Raw genomic sequence first — 8,445 nt, forward strand, 5'->3', positions numbered from 1 at the left:
AGAACAGCTTTGAGCTCAGCAAGTTGGCTTGACTCACCTTCTCTTTTAGTAGCTTGTGTAATTTGTCATGCGGGGCTTCATGCAGCTGCTTTTTACTTTCGTTTTATCTTAACCATATGATAGGAACCATAAGTGAAAAGAGCATAGCGTGTTTCTTTTGCTGGTCGTTGGTTGTACGGTGGAGTTTCTTTAGCACGTGTTATTTGCTCTTGTTCTTCTTTATTAGTGAAAGTAAAGTTTTCTTTTTCAGGCTAATTTGTAATTATTTTTAAAATCTTCGGGTGATTTGGGTTTCTAATACGGGCACTCTGTGTAATGAAGGTAATCTATTTTTTGTTCTATGTGGCATTGGTGGTGTGGTGGGTCGAGGGAACCTCTGCTTTGAACATCCATCCCAGCACTGGTAGTCGAGGTGCCAGCAGGAGTTGTGTTTCATTGCTTACTACTTCTGAGGTGGCTTGGACTTTTTCATAGGCAGCTAAGATTTTCTTCTCTGTTGGAGTATAGTTGGCTTTAGACTCTCGGTAGCTTAGACTCCAGAATCCCAGTGGTCAGCCTTGAGTCTCGCTAGGCACCTTCTGCTAAAGGTTCTGGGATAGGCTATTGTTCTGTTTGCAGAGTAGAGCGTGTTCTTCATATTTGGTTTTGTCTTGACTGGGCTAAGAGCTACTGCATGAGCGATCTCTTGCTTCATCTGTGCAAAGGCTTGTTGCTGTTCAGGGTCTCAGTGGAAATCATTCTTCTTGTAGGTGACCAGGTAGAGAGGGCTCACAATCTGGCTGTACTCAGGAATGTGCATTCTCTAAAAACTTATGGCGCTTAGGAAATCTTGTGTTTCTTTCTTGTTGGTTGGTGGAGACATTGCTGTGATCTTGTTGATGACTCCAGTTGGGAACCGGATGCTGTTTATTTTGCTACTTTACTCTCAGGAACTGAATTTCTTGAGCAGGTCCCCTAATTTTGCTTTTCTTGATAGTGAAACCAGCCTTCGGGAGAATTTGGATGATTTTCTTTTCTTTTTCAAACACTTCTATTGCTGTGTTTCTCTACACTATGATGTTATTGATGTACTGTAGATGTTCTGGAGCTTCACTCTTTTCTAGTGTAGCCTGAATCAGTCTATGGCAGGTGGTGGGGCTGCGCTTTCACCTTTGGGACAATTGGTTTTAGGTGTACTGCACTCCTCTCTATGTGAAGGTGAACTGCATTCTGCTGCTAGAGGAATGGAGAAAAATGTGTTAGCAATGTCAGTAGTAATGTACCACTTTGCTGCCTTGGACTCTAGCTCATACTGGAGTTCTAGCACATCTGGCACAGCAGCACTTAATGGTGGAGTTACTTCATTCAAGGTACAATAGTTCACAGTCAATCTTTATTCTCTTTTAGATTTACGAACAGGCTAAATGGGGCTGTTGAAGGGTGAGTGTGTTTTGCTGACTACTTCTTGGCTCTCCAGCTCATGGATCATCTTGTGGATGGGAATGACAGCACCTTGAGTTGTTTTGTACTGTTGGTGATGTACTGTCCAAGTGACAATTGGCACTCGTTGCTCTTCTGCCTTTAGAAGACCTACAGCAGATGGGTTCTCTGATAGTCTAGGCAAGGTATTTAATTGCTTAACACCCCCTGTCTCTATAGCTGCTATTTTGAATGCTTACCTGAATCTCCTTGGGTCTTCGAAATACTCATTTTGGAGGAAGTCTATGCCCAAAATGTATGGAGCTTCTGGGCTAGTTACAATAGAGTGTTTCTTCTACTTATTTTCAGTCAGGCTCACATCAGTTTCTACTAAAGTAAAATCTTGTGAACCCCGTCACGTCAGCAATGGAAACAGATTCTTCACTCACATGTCTTGATGGGAGTAATGTGCAATGTGCACTAGTGTTAACTAAGGCCTTATATTTTTGTGGTTTAAATGTGCCAGGCCAACGAATCTAAACAGTCTAAAAAACATGGTTTTCCCTAGCCTCTACCTGGCTAGAGGCAGAGCCTCTCTAGCTTGGTTATCTTTATTTCTCTGGGTAACCGGAGCTGTTTTTTTCTTGGTAGAACTTTCTCTCATAGTCTTGTTGTCTAACAATTCATGCAGCTGTTGTGCTAGAGCATCAGTAGATTCTTTATCCTATCTTCTCATGTTTTCTCTACAATTACGCAGGAAGGACTACAGCTTAGCCTGTGGGAGGCCCTTTCCCTATTTACCTGGGGAACATTTGTGTGTGGTGCTAGAACTTTTGACTTGTACTGTAGAGATGTGGAGAATGTCCTCTTTAATTTTTTCCTTGAGTTTCTTGTGATTCTCTTCTATCTTGTCTTTTAATTTCTGCATATGCATTTCTAGAGCTGCAATTTTTGCATGTGTTGGACCATGCACAGCCTCTGTACATGTTCGGAGCTTCTTCGTTATATTAAGCACAGTTTCTTTTGTGTCATCTTGCTTTATTATTGCTAAAGCAGAAGAGTATTCTTGTGTCTAAGTTGTACAAGTTTTTGCCACATTACAGGTGTACATGGTACCAAGTCGGGGCGTTCCTAGTGTTTAGGTCATCTGAGAAGACAATTTTCGCTCATGCTATTTCTCTTAAGCGCTGAATCCTTTGTTAAATGGTCTTCTACTGGGCTTGCTGCATATAGAGATTGTCTGCACATAGATATCTTTGTGCTACACTTCTTAGGACTTGTTCCTAGAGACTGCAAGGGTGAGCTTCTCTCATTATTTCTTGGCTGATAACTGGATCATGTGACAGCGATCCTAAATGCCTTGCTTCAGTGCTTCACCTGCAGCATCTCAAAGACAGACTAACCAACTAATTATAGATTATTAGGTCGTTGAATGTAATCTTTTCTTAGACTATGAAGGTCTTTCAGGGAAAAGAACTCGATAGTATCTCTAAACCTTGTTGGTTGGGTTTTTGATCTTGTGCTAGTTGATTGGGCTTTTGATCGTGTGCTAGTTGGTTGGACTCCCGATCTTGTGCCAGTTAGTTGGGCTTCTGATTTTGTATCAGCTGATTCAGTTTCTGACTGTCTCCTCAGTTGCTTCAGCTTCTGATTGCGTGTTAGTTGGTTTGGCTCCTAAGTGGGTGTCAGGAGGCATTGAGGATCTTTCACTTGGATTATCGTCCACTGGTCGATCGGTTTTGCACGTGTGCTTTTTTCTTTTTTTACTGCAGCAACTGCCAGTGTCTTAGCCTCACCGTCTGGTTTAGCTGCAACTTGAGTAGCTATGGGGTTGGCTGCAGCCTGAGTGACTGATTTATCTCTCTGCTCCTCTGTTTCTATTTGCTGCTTTGTAATATCCAACAGTGTGTGACTTATTCTAGAAAAGCTATAAACTATACAGAGGAAGGTCACCAGCTGAAATACCAGGGAGGTGGGGTCTTTAACATTCAGGAGATCCTGAACATTCTCCAAAAGTGATGTAACTGACTCAGAAGACAAAGGAAAGGAGAGGTTGAAAAGCCTTAACTCCTACTCTTTCTCTAACAAACTGGGTGCAATTATTGATAAATCTCCAAAACATGCTGCTGGAACTAGGACGCAGGGTAGGATGAAGAAACCATAAACTGAAGATACCCGGTATAAACTCCAGTACCTTTACAAAGTTCCTGTAAATCATAATCACTGAGCCCAACAAAATAGCTAGTCTAATTTGTGCATCCCTAGTGTAAAAGCTGTATGTTAGGAATAACATTAGAGCTCTTTTTAGATAAGAAAACAAACTTAGAGACTAGTAAGGTATTATAACCTCAAAAAAGTTTAGGCAACAGAAACATAGTAAGGGCTCCATTCTAAGAGATACTAGGAATTCAAGGAGCAACATGGCTACTGACTGTTTTATCTCTACACAAAGTATTACTAAAATGCAATTAATAATCCATACAAGTTTTTTCTACTCTCTCAAACACCAAACTGGGCGCCAAAAAAATTGTATTGTCCTGGTTTAGGGACAAATTTGGGAAAAAACCCCTGAATGCGGTCCCTCTGGGGAGCAAACTCAAACGGCCCCTCCTCCCAACCGGTCCAGTAAAAAACTTCCTCGGAGAAAAGTGGAAAAAAACTATTTTACTTAACAAACAAAGTGCATATAAGTATAAAGAATGAATAATACGAAACAATAAAACCTCTCGTTCTGGAGTGAGATGGCAAATTGAGAAAGTTCTTCCTGTGGATGTAGGTCGGCTCTCTCTCAGTCTCTCATTAGTTTCAGTTCTTCTGGTACTACTGGAAAATGCCGAGGTCCAGGCCCCGGTGGGCCGCAGGTGTAAGCCCCAAGTGATCCCCTGGGTTTTCAGTCCAGAGCAGATTTAAACAGTCCCAAGAAAAAAGGGGAAAAAAAACAGTCCAGGGAACTTCTTTGGTCTAGCTAGCTGAAACTAACTAAAAGCAAAAAGATCTCTGTCCTGCAGTGTCTCCAAGCCTCCGGTGAACACCGCGTCCGGAGAAGAATGTGGAAGAGTCAGGCAGTTTTCTCGAAACAAACTCCGCACCTCTTGCTCTTAGAACCAGTCCTTAAAAGCACAGAACTCAACATACAGCACAAACAGAACAGACAGTTGGGGATACAAGCATCACAGAGTCACCCTAGGACAATAAATTATATTTACATGCAGCACAAAAGGTAAAAGGTCTAGTGCTACCAAAAGTAGGGCTTTTGGACATTTGTACGCTGTACATGTATGGAGTACAGCTGTAAATAGCAGAAGAAATTGTGGAGTAGAAAGGGCATAACCTGAAACAAAGAGAAAGCTGAAACTTCTAATGTTTGGTTATCAGTGTCAAATCTTCATGATTCTTTACGCATAACAAGTTCAAAATGAACTAAACTGGCTTCCAACTTTCATGAACAACCAGCATGTAAACATAATGAAAAACACTCCATAGCTTGATGTTCTGAAAATATTAATGCATGGTGTTTTTCTCTTTGATTATTTTTGATCTTCATTATATACACAACCTCAGCTTTCAAGTTTTTGTTCTAGTCTCAAGCAACTTTAAAACATACTATTATTTCCCAGAAATGAGTAGAAGTCAACTGGCCTTCTCAGAAAAATATGAAGAGCTAAGGCTTAAATAGAAAGGTCCTAAAAGTTCAAAGAAGATAAAAAGCTTTATGAAAAGCCGAAACCTGCTGTTAACAGCAGCTTTGTTCCAGTGCAACAACAAGATGATACGTAGTTCTATCACAGAATGAACCACTGTCAGGAGATGATCAGTTCGCCAGGCATCTGCCAACTCTAGGACATAGCATTGTCTAGAACCAAGACTAGAAAATGCAAACTTCCATCCATCTGGGCCTGCTGAAGGATGAAGCTTTTCTCTGACCGTAAAAAGGCACTGATAAAAAAGTGCATAGAAAGCTGATCAGTTTTTGATTTGTCCACATTCATGCAAATATATAAAACTTTGTAAATCTCTAAGTATCAACTACAAAGAAGCTTTGGTGTGTTAGTAGAGCACCATTTGTTAAAACCATATACAAAACAATTCAAAAGATTTGGCCTATTTGTTGTCACATAGTAGAAAAATAGGCGCTGGAAACAGTTCAGCCTCTCTTCAAAGTGCTTCTTGGTGAATCTCTGACAACTTCATTGCTTTAAGATCTGAAACAAAAGAAGAAGGAAAGCACACAGGTAAATTACTGTGTCTTTTCTTCTAGAAATTGAACTAGCTACATGAGAATACTGCAAGCTTTAAATACTAATGAGGTGTTGGGAAGATGTACCAAGACACTGTCACATGACTCGTAACACTCCAGTTAGAGCAGGTACATGACCAATGGTATCTGATAGCTACTAAACATTTTACCCAAATTACCTGTTTATCATTAGGCACATTCTTCTGCAACTGGACCACATTTAGAACACTTAACACTTACTGCCAGCCACCTGCTAAGCAGCTGATAACCTGTGAAGTTGTTGTGACTCCATGACTTTGGATCACATCATTGGACAATTAAGACACCACTTCTATTCAAATGTTCTATGTCTATAATCTCAATATCAGCTGTGCATCAAACATGCATGTGTTGCTGCTGCTGTTCCTTCCACACAATAATGCCAGGTGCTTTTGGAGTTTCCTGTTTTGAGGATTGAAAATACAGCTCTTATTTGACAAGCAAGGAGACTGAAGGCAAAGGGAAGTTACAGTGCAGGAAGTTCAAGACTATACGCCTAGCCTAACTCATCACATGCAACAGCCTCTAACCAGGCTGATTTCCAACAAAACGTGCACAAGCCCACTTACATTGGTGTTTCCATCTTGTTGCACACATAGCAACTCCGTAAGGGGAGACACCTGGATGTGCCAGGGCACCATGCTCTTTGGGTACTTGCTCCCATTTTAATAGCACTACCTGTCCCTTCCACTAATCTGTAGCTCAGGATCACTCCAACCTAGGATAAGATGTCAGGAGACAGTCTAGGAGAGAAGCATATGGTGACATATGGTACTCAATTCTATAGACAGTGAGATAAAGAAAGTTGTCCCTAGTCTGGCTCTCACAAGGTCCCTGGAGAGGCCTGAATTATTTTTATGATTTGTGAGTTTAAAACATGAGCAGGTTTACCTTAATGATGATGCTGAAGAGCAGGATCAAAAAGCCTGTGCGTGTGTGTGTGTGTGTGTGCGCACTATTTCCTCGTGTCTGTGCAGCGAGGGTCTGAATGTGAATTAGGGTTCTGTCACTTTACAGCTACAGGGATAAACATCAGGCTTCAGACCCACCCCCCAAACACACAAAATGTTGTTCTCACGTGGTTTGCAAACAGCACCAAAGCAAGCACAGCTGTGCCTGGTGCCTCAGCATGACATAACAACAGACCAGTTTCAGATGCTAAGCCTTTATGGATGATGCAGGAGCACAGTGTAGCCCAGCAAAGCAGCATGTCACGTGGACCAGGAATAATACACGGAGGTAGTTCATTTGGCTGCCGGTATTACTCATTGTTAACTAACAGGATCTGACTCAGTTATTGTGACACACCACAGCTTCCTCTGCAGCTCTACAGCCTGTCCAAAGTCTGTTTCCTGGTTTCATGACAGGTTCATCAGCAGTTTTGTCTGCATCACAAAGTCAGTTTTTCTCTGCTCAGTCCTAACTCCCTCCCATCCTCCCATTCATCCATGTTTCCTCACATTCAGAGATTTTTTCACCCCTCTTTTCAACATTGTCTTCAGCAAATACCAGAATTTGTAGTTGTGATTGCTTGGCTGGTAATTCAACAGAAGTATCAAACTTGACAGAACAAAAAACTCTGCAGCAGTAAGATGTCATTTGCTTTCACACTGCTGTGCATTTTGAGAATGTTTAAATGCATTATCTGCACCAGCAGACTCCAAAGTGGGTGTGTATAAGGCAATCCATTGTGGCGCGAGAACAAAGCATTTTTGCACCAGTAATAAAATTTTAAAAAATAAAAATATTTACTTCATCATTATAATATTTTAATTTTTATTTTGTGCATGTTTTATAATGTATGTAATACTTCATTATGGCATTAATTGTATATCACTTATAAATATACATAAATTGGGTTCGCATGTTCTAAGTATTTTACTGATGTGGCAGACAATCACAAAATGTTTGGTGACCACTCACCTACAATACAAAAAGCAGAAACTAGTATGCGATGCCCACAGTTACACCACTCAGGTAAGGACTGTATGACAGACAAAATGATATTTTTTCTTTTTCTTTCCAAGAAAGGAAAATTATTCACAGTCAACCTCTGTGTCAGTCAGCACACTCTCCCAAGACAGAGAGGTTCACCCTCACAAACCTTCTTTACTGCAGCTGGAAGAGTTTAGATGCTCCCCATTTCCACCGTCTGCATCCTGGGTCGCTTCTGCAAGGACAAAGGCAATACTCAGACAACCCTGGAGCTCACAACACTCTGCCCCTCCGCCCCGGATGGAGCAAGAATTATCTGACTGAGATCTGGGCCATTTGTTTGGCAAAAATAGTAACCCACTCCCATGGGATCACCATCCAACACTTTCCTTCTCTCCTCCATTCCTGACTGCACTTTCTTCACAGCCCCTCACACACCACCACTCTCCAGGAAAGTGGTCACAGCACCAAGGCTGACAGAGTTCAAGAAGTATTTGAGCAACACTCTCAGGGACATGGAGTGATTATTGGGGTGTCATCTGCAGGGCCAGGGGTTGGAGTCGATCCTGATGTGTCCCTTCTTGAATGCACCAGATTCCATGATTTTATGAAGGGATCACAGACAGTTTAATTGCTTACTGCGTCAGTAGCACTGACTGCACTGCTCCATAGAACAGGCACTTACCTTCCTGATTCACACCATTCTCAACTATCTGCTTGTCTTTCGGGGCACTGTCATCCTCATTAAATGCTCGCTCTGAAAAGAGATCAGAGAACAAGTGCAGTCCCTCAGGAGCACACTCCATTGCTTCTGCCCCTCCCCACACAGGCCACTG

General features: G+C 41.7%; 1 long non-coding RNA gene across 1 annotated transcript; it reads right to left on the reverse strand.

The window, feature by feature from the left end:
* Positions 1-4,047: 4,047 nt before the first annotated feature.
* On the reverse strand, positions 4,048-8,403 carry LOC120748897 (uncharacterized). The gene is made up of 3 exons (XR_005699454.2): positions 8,295-8,403; positions 7,779-7,844; positions 4,048-5,600 (listed from the first exon to the last, which is right to left on the reverse strand). It is a non-coding gene; the product is annotated as an uncharacterized LOC120748897 (long non-coding RNA).
* Between the last annotated feature and the right edge of the window lie 42 nt (positions 8,404-8,445).

This window comes from Hirundo rustica, chromosome 2 (assembly GCF_015227805.2).
Source record: "Hirundo rustica isolate bHirRus1 chromosome 2, bHirRus1.pri.v3, whole genome shotgun sequence".
Classification (NCBI taxonomy): domain Eukaryota; kingdom Metazoa; phylum Chordata; class Aves; order Passeriformes; family Hirundinidae; genus Hirundo; species Hirundo rustica.